At 36.7% G+C, this 12,913-nt stretch overlaps 1 pseudogene; it reads left to right on the top strand.

The window, feature by feature from the left end:
- LOC130242028 (zinc finger protein 721-like) overlaps positions 1–12,913 on the top strand; it is a 31,451-nt pseudogene that overhangs the window by 16,340 nt on the left and 2,198 nt on the right.

Below are 12,913 nucleotides of genomic sequence, written 5' to 3'. Positions count from 1 at the left end.
ACACTGACGTGAGAGATCATGTGTGTTTTGACTGTGGGAAGAGCTTTAATACAGCTGGTTATCTGAAAATCCACCAAAAGATTCACACTGGAGAAAAACCATACAAGTGCTCATATTGTGAGAAGAGTTTCAGTCAGTCTTCATATCTGATACCACATGAGCGAATTCACACTGGAGAGAAGCCGTATTGCTGTCCTCCATGTCAGAAGCGTTTTAGATGGTCAAAAAGTCTTCTCAGACACATGAGGAAATGTAAGTCGTCTCAGTGAGCGTCGCCTAGTTTAATTGTCAAATTCATTGAAGAACACTGACTGAGCAAAAGAGCATCTCAGTTTGGTGAAATGCTCTGAAAACTGCAGTAAATCATTTCAATCTTTCCTTTTTTGTTGCTGTTTGATTAAATGTTTATTTTGTGGTTTGATTTTACACTAAGGTGTGCAGTTGAACATAAAGCTGTAGAATATGAATCAATAACTCTGAGCACCGTTAAGTTTTCATGCGAGTTTCGTTCAAGTATATTGTGTTGTTGGTCTCCTTTTGGTGAAATGCTTTGAGGACTAGAAAGACTTGATTTCCTGATTAAGAAACGAATATTTCACACACAGATAATTCTTACAGTGCTAATAATAATGAATAACTTCTCTTCAATGTGTTTTATAAGCCATGCTCATGTCTTTTATTCACTAATGTCCATTTTATTGTGTTCTGATTGTTCACTAGAGTGTGCAGTTCAACAAGAGATGCTGTAAAATCCTGTATTTGTTTGTTATATTCAGCTGTTAAAAATATCCTATTAAAACTGTAGCAGGACAACAAGAAATTGTGAATAAAAAGTTTTGGGGGTTTCAATAAAACAAGAGTGTCAGTTTTATACATCGCAAAAGGTTTTGTGTTTCTCTAATACGTGTAAACACTGTAATTTGGGGATAAATTGATGCCACACTTTTGTAATTAAGTAGATTATGTAAAAGACAATATTATAGCATTTAATAGTAATAATCTGAACAAATAACATGTATTAACCTGATCTAAAACAGTATTAATCTGAATATATTCCCAACATGAAGAAGACTATGGGATCTGTGTGAAATATTATTGTACAGAAGAAGCTTCATTAAATTAATGATGTGATGATCCAGAATGAACTGTGAAGATACAGAGGAGCACACAAGTATGGTGTCCATGATTGATTCTTCATTGTTGGTTTTTGAGGAGATTTGCTGATGTAATGAAGATTTAGATTTAAATTAGACATAATTAGCACTATAATTAGAGTAAACAATGAAATAACTGATCGTGTTGTGTATGACAGTAACTTCAATTAATTGGGTTACTGCCTTAATTTGAAATGACTCGTAATTACTGTGTATTTCATTATCCAGTGGGAGGCACCGTTACTAGAGTTTTGGCGCTCTTTAAGCAAATCTGAAAGAAGAAACAGCGCATGCGCAGCCGCAAAAGAGACGCGCGAAAACAAGTGCTGACAGCTAGTGTTGCTGGACTCTTCGCTTCAGGACGTGTTCAAGTTTAATTGACGAAGCTGTGAAGGATTTCGATGGATGTGGACACATTTCTAACATGAACCGTCATGGAAAAAGAGGTATTTTTAGTGTTGATAAAAACATTAGATCTATAGGCATCGCTTTAGTATTAATATACTGAATACGTGAATTATCCTGTTAATTTGTCACATTTCACAAAAACGTGTCAAGTAGCCTACTTTAAATATTATTAATAAGGAATTTAAACTGTGCCCGGTTTCTTCTTTATTTAAATGTCTGGATTTTAAACAATTAGGTTAGTAAAGACAGTGTAAAGTATAGAATTAAAGGGACTTTCAGGGAATTAAAGGGATAGTTCACCCAACCATGAAAGTCTGCTGTAAATGTACTCACCCTCAGCTCATCCACTGTAATATTTGTTACTGAAACTGGTGATTAAAATAAGTCAATGTTTGCCGTCAACATGAGTAAAAATATCAGGGAATGAAAATATAATGGAGTCACAAATCAGAGAAATGAACATGGCTGCTGACGAGTGCGTTTACCTCTGCATCAAACTAAACATTACTTATAACTTTACCACATGTAATCCATGGCCATGACAAACTGTAAATCTGATTATTTTTGCTGTTTCTGGTTCAAATATGTGATTCAGCAGTTTGGTTATATAATCACAACAAGTGGTGTAGTCCTAAAAAAATAGGTGGTGTACTATTACTCAACCAATCCAAGTTTTAAAAGTAGGCAAAGAAACGACGAAAGTCAATGTATCTTTGATTCATTTGATTTATACACACATATATATATATATATATATATATATATATATATATATATATATATATATATATATATATATACACACACACTGTGGTTTGCTGACTTCCTAAAAAACAATTTCAGGAGCGGGATTCTGCCGCCGTTTTTATATCAAATTTAAAGGGAACTGAGGTGATTATTTAGTACTGTACAAGTAATCGCAAAGGTGTTAGGGGGGCTGAATGGAAAATAGGAGGGCTAAAGCGACGCCCATGCTGTTTTATAATTTTACTTGAACGTTTCAGCGACACTTCATTCAGCTGATTTGTTGTGATCTTCGAAAAACTCAAATACTCAATAGACAAAAATTAGGGAAGTCTAATCCCCAAAACAAGTGAGTATACCGAGAGTATGATCCTCAGAAGTCGTAATACCCAAACAGCTCGTGGAAAAAATTAGACATACTGAGTATACGTGCGTATAGCAAGGACTACACCACTGAACACAACTATATTACTAACAATACAGCAACCAGTGCCGGCCTGTAGGGTTGAGGGGCCCTAGGTGAGACAAAAAAAATAAATAAATTGGGCCCATTGGTGTAAAAACAGTGAGAAGAAAGCACACAAAACATACAATTTTAATATTTTAGTGTAAACATTCTTATTACCTGTAACATATTTAGCATGTAACATAATTTTGTAAATGAATAACACAAATATATGCATAACTAACTAGAAATGCAGGAGACATTTTAGCTTGTTTTTACACAGAGATTTACACAAACAAAACTTTGCATTAGATGTTGGACAGTGGGTAAAAATCAATTTTGACAAAATGAGGGGGAAACCAGTTTTTTTTAGTGGGATGATAAATAATTGATTATTTAATGAAACATGCTGAATGTGGCCTATTTTTTCTCACATATCAGTAAAAGTATTTTTGTAATTTTGGACACCGTTGCATTTCAAGAGTTCACACTTAGCTGATAATCAATAAAGCGTATTTGGCATGCTGTCCCGGGAGAGAGCCCTAAGCTCGTAATATCCTCGAGCCCGGGGCTCCCTCCCGTTAGAAGGGCGAGAGCGGAGTTCGAGCTCAGGTAGGTCTCGAGGACTCCCTTGCTTGTCGCCGCGTGAGAAGTGTAAACTAGTGTTGTTTTCAGTGATAATTTGGTTTAGTCGATTGCCTATGGTGTATGTTTTTGGACGGTGGGAGGAAACCGGGGGACCCGGGGGAAACCCACGCGAACACGGGGAGAACATGTAAACTCCGCACAAAACACCAACCAGTCCGATTGGACCAGCGGTGTTCTTGCTGTGAGGCAACAGTGCTAGCCACTGGGCCACCATGTCGCCCTATCGGAAAAAGGGGGAGGAAGTAGGGGTGAAAGGGGGGAAGCTTCAAGACGAAGAAAACTGGAGTGAAAAACTCTGGTTATTTATAATGTTATGTAATAATCTAATGGGTCAGATTACGGAGCTAATGAGGAGCCAGCCGTGTTGATCATGAGCACGTGATCCTCTCGAAATTAGTTTATAAATAAACCACACTTATCAAAACAAGTCCTATTACTGCACTACTAAATAATCTATCATGCACAGCAGAACGCACCTTTACCTTGAGCTCGCTTTTTCCTCCTCTGCTTTTCTTTTCGTTTTTCAGCTCGTTTTGATGCCATATCGCCCACTTTTTCAGGTTTTTATCGAACTTGAGCAATTTGGAGAGATACGTGGAATCTGTGTAGGAATACGTTGGGTCATTCTAGTCCACCCAACAGCCGATCGTGGGTGGTGTTATGCAAAATAGAGTGTGTTGCTGCTGGGTGTATTTCTAATGTTTTCTGCTTTTATTTATACTGTTGTTGTGCATTTATTACCGTTTTCAGCTATTCGTCATGCATGAATTATACAGAACTGTTCCTTTAATGAAATGTGGAGATTATTTTCTCTCATCGTCGTTGTGAATTGTATTGTTTTTAATGGCGTTTGCACATTGCTTATGATTTTGACATACGCGCTCGTCCTCATGCTTACATTCACAGTAAATATACAAGAGCAGCGTTCGCGGGGCCCTCCATAAAACGCAGGGCCCTGGGCGACCACCTATATTGCCTGTTGGACAGGCCGGCACTGAAATGCTATGTTTAACATGCGTAAAGCATATAATGTATAAAGCACTTGATAGTGAGTAAAGGGTCAGTAAATGTTCATTTTTGGCTGAACAATCTCTTTAACTTTGGCACATCAACTTTAAAAGCTGATCTCTGTAGTTTTCTGCTGTTAAATCAGACTTCACTTGAACTGATCCTGACTTGATTTATATTTCAGAGCAGATGGAGGAGAATGAGCAAAGAGAAGAACTGAATGAAGAGGACGAGAGACGAAACTTCGAGACACAAAGAACTAAAACAACACACGTGCACAGCTGTCCTCAGTGTGGAAAGAGTTTCAGAAGAAAAGCCAAGCTGAAAATACACAGAAAGACTCACGCTGGAGAGAAACCGTACACCTGTACTGAATGTGGAAAGAGTTTCTCACGACTGGACAATTATAAACAGCACCAGAAAACACATAAAGACGAGAGAGATCATGTGTGTTTGCAGTGTGGGAAGAGCTTTACTACAGCTGGAGGTCTGAAAATTCACCAGAGGATTCACACTGGAGAAAAACCTTACAAGTGCTCATATTGTGAGAAGAGTTTCAGCCAATCAGGACACTTGAGAAGACATGAACGAATTCACACTGGAGAAAAGCCGTTTACCTGTACTCAGTGTGAAAAGAGTTTCAGATCTAGTTCTGAACTCACAATTCGTCTGCGTGTTCACACTGGAGAAAAGCCGTATCACTGTACTCAGTGTGGTCATGATTTTAGATCATCATCAAATCTGAAACTACACATGAGAATTCACACAAATGAGAAGCCTTATGCATGTCTGTTCTGTGGAAAGAGATTTTTACATCTGAATAATTGTAAACAGCACCAGAAAACACACACTGACGAGAGAGATTATGTGTGTTTGGAGTGTGGGAAGAGCTTTAATACAGCTGGTCATCTGAAACGGCACCAGAGGATTCACACTGGAGAAAAGCCGTACAAGTGCTCATATTGTGAGAAGAGTTTCAGTCGGTCTTCATATCTGAAAAATCACGAGCGAATTCACACTGGAGAGAAGCCGTATTGCTGTCCTCCATGTCAGAAGAGTTTTAGATGGTCAAAAAGTCTTCTCAGACACATGAGGAAATGTAAGTCGTCTCAGTGAGCGTCGCCTAGTTTAATTGTCAAACTCATTCAGAAACATTGTTTGAGAAGAGGAAAAGTTGATCTGTGTCAGATGAAATGATCTGAAACACTTGTTCCTGATTAAGACACTTCACAGGAATATAGAGTGTATTATATACAGTTGACTGAATGAGGCTTATTGATGTAATTAGTTTCCTAATCTTCATGTTGTGTTCAGATTGTTCACTAGTCTGTGTAGTTAAACAATAACAGAAGCTAGTTTGTCTTTCTACATTCTCTTATTGATGTTCACACTTATTTACTGGTTTCTAGTTTGGATCTAAAAGACTGAACTGCTCTGATCTGCCACACAGAAGAGTCTGATTAGTTCATGATTATAATAATAAATAGAAACCTTCTTCTGTTTCCCAATGACACAGTGAGGTGTTTATGGCTAATTAACATGTTCATCTGATATAATTAGGCAGAATCGCTTGTTATTTACAGCATTTGCAGGTGTAATAATAACCTGAAGGTTTTGTGCAGTTGAACAAGAAGCTGTAGAATATGAATCAATAACTCTGAGCACCGTTAAGTTTTCATGCGAGTTTCGTTCAAGTATATTGTGTTGTTGGTCTCCTTTTGGTGAAATGCTTTGAGGACTAGAAAGACTTGATTTCCTGATTAAGAAACGAATATTTCACACACAGATGATTCTTACAGTGTGAATAATAATGAATAACTTCTCTTTAATGTGTTTTATAAGCCATGCTCATGTCTTTTATTCACTAATGTCCATTTTATTGTGTTCTGATTGTTCACTAGTTTGTGCAGTTCAACAAGAGATGCTGTTAAATCCTATATTTGTTTGTTATATTCAGCTGTTAAAAATATCCTATTAAAACTGTAGCAGGACAACAAGAAATTGTGAATAAAAAGTTTTGGGGGTTTCAATAAAACAAGAGTGTCAGTTTTATACATCGCTAAAGGTTTTGTGTTTCTCTAATATGTGTAAACACTGTAATTTGGGGATAAATTGATGCCACACTTTTGTAATTAAGTAGATTATGTAAAAGACAATATTATAGCATTTAATAGTAATAATCTGAACAAATAACATGTATTAACCTGATCTAAAACAGTATTAATCTGAATATATTCCCAACATGAAGAAGACTGGGATCTGTGTGAAATATTATTGTATAGAAGAAGCTTCATTAAATGAATGATATGATGATCCAGAATGAACTGTGAAGATACCGAGGAGCACACAAGTATGGTGTCCATTATTGATTCTTCATTGTTGGTTTTTGAGGAGATTTGCTGATGTAATGAAGATTTAGATTTAAATAGGACATAATTAGCACTATAATAAGAGTAAACAGTGAAATAACTGATCGTGTTGTGTATGACAGTAACTGGAATTAATTTGGTTACTGCCTTAATTTGAGATGACTCGTAATTACTGTGTATTTCAATATCCAGTGGGTGGCACCATTACTAGAGTTTTGGCGCTCTTTAAGCAAATCTGAAAGAAGAAACAGCGCATGCGCAGCCGCTAAAGAGACGCGCGAAAACAAGTGCTGACAGCTAGTGTTGCTGGACTCTTCGCTTCAGGACGTGTTCAAGTTTAATTGACGAAGCTGTGAAGGATTTCGATGGATGTCGACACATTTCTAACATGAACCGTCATGGAAAAAGAGGTATTTTTAGTGTTGATAAAAACATTAGATCTATAGGCATCGCTTTAGTATTAATATACTGAATACATGCATTATCCTGTTAATTTGTCACATTTCACAAAAAACGTGCCAAGTAGCCTACTTTAAATATTATTAATAAGGAATTTAAACTGTGCCCGGTTTCTTCTTTAATTAAATGTCTGGATTTTAAACAATTAGGTTAGTAAAGTCGGTGTAAAGTATAGAATTAAAGGGAATTTCAGGGAATTAAAGGGATAGTTCACCCAACCATGAAAGTCTGCTGTAAATGTACTCACCCTCAGCTCATCCACTGTAATATTTGTTACTGAAACTGGTGATTAAAATAAGTCAATGTTTGCCGTCAACATGAGTAAAAATATCAGGGAAGGAAAATATAATGGAGTCACAAATCAGAGAAATGAACATGGCTGCTGACGAGTGCATTTACCTCTGCATCAAACTAAACATTACTTATAACTTTACCACATGTAATCCATGGCCATGACAAACTGTAAATCTGATTATTTTTGCTGTTTCTGGTTCAAATATGTGATTCAGCAGTTTGGTTATATAATCACTATAAGGTAACACAACTATATTACTAACAATACAGCAACCAGTGCCAGCCTGTAGGGTTGAGGGGCCCTAGGCGAGACAAAAAATAAATAAATTGGGCCCATTGGTGTAAAAACAGTGAGAAGAAAGCACACAAAACATACAATTTTAATATTTTAGTGTAAACATTCTTATCACCTGTAACATATTTAGCATGTAACATATTTTTGTAAATGAATAACACACAAATATATGCATAACTAACTAGAAATGCAGGAGACATTTTAGCTTGTTTTTACACAGAGATTTACACAAACAAAACTTTGCATTAGATGTTGGACAGTGGGTAAAATCAATTTTGACAAAATGAGGGGGAAACCTGTTTTTTCCCGCAGGGTAAATTAGTGGGATGATAAATAATTGATTATTTAATGAGACATGCTGAATGTGGCCTATTTTTTCTCACATATCAGTAAAAGTATTTTTGTAATTATGGACACCGTTGCATTTATCAAAACAAGTCCTATTACTGCACTACTAAATAATCTATCATGCACAGCAGAACGCACCTTTACCTTGAGCTCGCTTTTTCTTCCTCTGCTTTTCTTTCCTTTTTCAGCTTGTTTTGATGCCATATAGCCCAATTTTTTCAGGTTTTTATCGAACGTGAGCAATTTGGAGAGATACGTGGAATCTGTGTAGGAATACGTTGGGTCATTCTAGTCCACCCAACAGCCGATCGTGGGTGGTGTTATGCAAAATAGAGTGTGTTGCTGCTGGGTGTTTTTCTAATGTTTTCTGCTTTTATTTATACTGTTGTTGTGCATTTATTACCGTTTTCAGCTATTCGTCATGCATGAATTATACAGAACTGTTCCTTTAATGAAATGTGGAGATTATTTTCTCTCATCGTCGTTGTGAATTGTATTGTGTTTAAAGGCGTTTGTGCGTTGCACATTGCTTATGATTTTGACATACGCGCTCGTCCTCATGCTTACATTCACAGTAAATATACAAGAGCAGCGTTCGCGGGGCCCTCCATAAAACGCGGGGCCCTGGGCGACCACCTATATTGCCTGTTGGACAGGCCGGCACTGAAATGCTATGTTTAACATGCATAAAGCATATAATGTATAAAGCACTTGATAGTGAGTAAATGGTCAGTAAATGTTCATTTTTGGCTGAACAATCTCTTTAACTTTGGCACATCAACTTTAAAAGCTGATCTCTGTAGTTTTCTGCTGTTAAATCAGACTTTACTTGAACTGATGCTGACTTGATTTATATTTCAGAGCAGATGGAGGAGAATGAGCAAAGAGAAGAACTGAATGAAGAGGACGAGAGACGAAACTTCGAGACTCAGCGAACTAAAACAACACATCTGCACAGCTGTCCTCAGTGTGGAAAGAGTTTCAGAAGAAAAGCCAAGCTGAAAATACACAGAAAGACTCACGCTGGAGAGAAACCGTACACCTGTACTGAATGTGGAAAGAGTTTCTCACGACTGGACAATTATAAACAGCACCAGAAAACACATAAAGACGAGAGAGATCATGTGTGTTTGCAGTGTGGGAAGAGCTTTACTACAGCTGGTTATCTGAAAATCCACCAGAGGATTCACACTGGAGAAAAACCTTACAAGTGCTCATATTGTGAGAAGAGTTTCAACCAATCAGGACACTTGAGAAGACATGAACGAATTCACACTGGAGAAAAGCCGTATCACTGTACTCAGTGTGGTCATGATTTTAGATCATCATCAAGTCTGAAACTACACATGAGAATTCACACAAATGAGAAGCCTTATGCATGTCTGTACTGTGAAAAGAGATTTTCACATCTGGCTTCTTGTAAACAGCATCAGAAAACACACACTGACGAGAGAGATCATGTGTGTTTTGACTGTGGGAAGAGCTTTAATACAGCTGATTATCTGAAAATCCACCAGAGGATTCACTCTGGAGAAAAACCGTACAAGTGCTCATATTGTGAGAAGAGTTTCATTCAGTCTTCATATCTGAAAAAACACGAGCGAATTCACACTGGAGAGAAGCCGTATTGCTGTCCTCCATGTCAGAAGAGTTTTAGATGGTCAAAAAGTCTTCTCAGACACATGAGGAAATGTAAGTCGTCTCAGTGAGCGTCGTCTAGTTTAATTGTCAAACTCATTCAGAAACATTGTTTGAGAAGAGGAAAAGTTGATCTGTGTCAGATGAAATGATCTGAAACACTTGTTCCTGATTAAGACACTTCACAGGAATATAGAGTGTATTATATACAGTTGATTGAATGAGGCATATTGATGTAATTAGTTTCCTAATCTTCATGTTGTGTTCAGATTGTTCACTAGTCTGTGTAGTTAAACAATAACAGAAGCTAGTTTGTCTTTCTACATTCTCTTATTGATGTTCACACTTATTTACTGGTTTCTAGTTTGGATCTAAAAGACTGAACTGCTCTGATCTGCCACACAGAAGAGTCTGATTAGTTCATGATTATAATAATAAATAGAAACCTTCTTCTGTTTCCCAATGACACAGTGAGGTGTTTATGGCTAATTAACATGTTCATCTGATATAATTAGGCAGAATCGCTTGTTATTTACAGCATTTGCTGGTGTAATAATAACCTGAAGGTTTTGTGCAGTTGAACAAGAAGCTGTAGAATATGAATCAATAACTCTGAGCACCGTTAAGTTTTCATGCGAGTTTCGTTCAAGTAAATTGTGTTGTTGGTCTCTTTTTGGTGAAATGCTTTGAGGACTAGAAAGACTTGATTTCCTAATTAAGAAACGAACATTTCACACACAGATAATTCTTACAGTGCTAATAATAATGAATAACTTCTCTTTAATGTGTTTTATAAGCCATGCTCATGTCTTTTATTCACTAATGTCCATTTTATTGTGTTCTGATTGTTCACTAGTTTGTGCAGTTCAACAAGAGATGCTGTTAAATCCTGTATTTGTTTGTTATATTCAGCTGTTAAAAATATCCTATTAAAACTTTAGCAGGACAACAAGAAATTGTGAATAAAAAGTTTTGGGGGTTTCAATAAAACAAGAGTGTCAGTTTTATACATCGCAAAAGGTTTTGTGTTTCTCTAATATGTGTAAACACTGTAATTTGGGGATAAATTGATGCCACACTTTTGTAATTAAGTAGATTATGTAAAAGACAATATTATAGCATTTAATAGCAATAATCTGAACAAATAACATGTATTAACCTGATCTAAAACAGTATTAATCTGAATATATTCCCAACATGAAGAAGACTGGGATCTGTGTGAAATATTATTGTATAGAAGAAGCTTCATTAAATGAATGATCTGATGATCCAGAATGAACTGTGAAGATACTGAGGAGCACACAAGTATGGTGTCCATTATTGATTCTTCATTGTTGGTTTTTGAGGAGATTTGCTGATGTAATGAAGATTTAGATTTAAATTAGACATAATTAGCACTATAATTAGAGTAGACAGTGAAATAACTGATCGTGTTGTGTAGGACAGTAACTTCAATTAATTGGGTTACTGCCTTAATTTGAAATGACTCGTAATTACTGTGTATTTCATTATCCAGTGGGTGGCACCATTACTAGAGTTTTGGCGCTCTTTAAGCAAATCTGAAAGAAGAAACAGCGCATGCGCAGCCGCAAAAGAGACGCGCGAAAACAAGTGCTGACAGCTAGTGTTGCTGGACTCTTCGCTTCAGGACGTGTTCAAGTTTAATTGACGAAGCTGTGAAGGATTTCGATGGATGTCGACACATTTCTAACATGAACCGTCATGGAAAAAGAGGTATTTTTAGTGTTGATAAAAACATTAGATCTATAGGCATCGCTTTAGTATTAATATACTGAAAACATGAATTATCCTGTTAATTTATCAAGTTTCACAAAAAACGTGTCTAGTAGCCTACTTTAAATATTATTAATAAGGAATTTAAACTGTGCCCGGTTTCTTCTTTACTTAAATGTCTGTGTTTTAAACAGGTTAGTAAAGTCAATATAAAGTATAATGATAAAGAGACTTTCATAAAATTAAAGGGATAGTTCACCCAACCATGAAAGTCTGCTGTAAATGTACTCACCCTCAGCTCATCCACTGTAATATTTGTTACTGAAACTGGTGATTAAAATAAGTCAATGTTTGCCGTCAACATGAGTAAAAATATCAGGGAATGAAAATATAATGGAGTCACAAATCAGAGAACTGAACATGGCTGCTGACGAGTGCATTTACCTCTGCATCAAACTAAACATTACTTATAACTTTACCACATGTAATCCATGGCCATGACAAACTGTAAATCTGATTATTTTTGCTGTTTCTGGTTCATATATGTGATTCAGCAGTTTGGTTATATAATCACTATAAGGTAACACAACTATATTACTAAATACAGCAACCAGTGCCGGCCCGTAGGGTTGAGGGGCCCTAGGTGAGACAAAAAAAATAAATAAATTGGGCCCATTGGTGTAAAAACAGTGAGAAGAAAGCACACAAAACATACAATTTTAATATTTTAGTGTAAACATTCTTATTACCTGTAACATATTTAGCATGTAACATATTTTTGTAAATGAATAACACACAAATATACGCATAACTAACTAGAAATGCAGGAGACATTTTAGCTTGTTTTTACACAGAGAGTTACACAAACAAAACTTTGCATTAGATGTTGGACAGTGGGTAAAAATCAATTTTGACAAAATGAGGGGGAAACCAGTTTTTTCCCGCAGGGTAAATTAGTGGGATGATAAATAATTGATTATTTAATGAAACATGCTGAACGTGGCCTATTTTTTCTCACATATCAGTAAAAGTATTTTTGTAATTATGGACACCGTTGCATTTCAAGAGTTCACACTTTGCTGATAATCAATAAAGCGTATTTGGCATGCTGTCCCGGGAGAGAGCCCTGAGCTCGTAATATCCTCGAGCCCGGGGCTCCCTCCTGTTAGAAGGGCGAGAGCGGAGTTCGAGCTCAGGTAGGTCTCGAGGACTCCCCTGCTTGTCGCCGCGTGAGAAGTGTAAACTAGTGTTGTTTTCAGTGATAATTTGGTTTAGTCGATTGGCTATGGTGTATGTTTTTGGACGGTGGGAGGAAACCGGGGGACCCGGGGGAAACCTACGCGAACACGGGGAGAACATGTAAACTCCG

Source organism: Danio aesculapii, chromosome 15 (genome assembly GCF_903798145.1).
Source record: "Danio aesculapii chromosome 15, fDanAes4.1, whole genome shotgun sequence".
In the NCBI taxonomy this organism is placed as follows: Eukaryota; Metazoa; Chordata; class Actinopteri; order Cypriniformes; family Danionidae; genus Danio; species Danio aesculapii.
The sequence above is the reverse complement of the archived record's forward strand: the minus strand, read 5'-3'. Positions and strand labels throughout refer to the sequence as shown.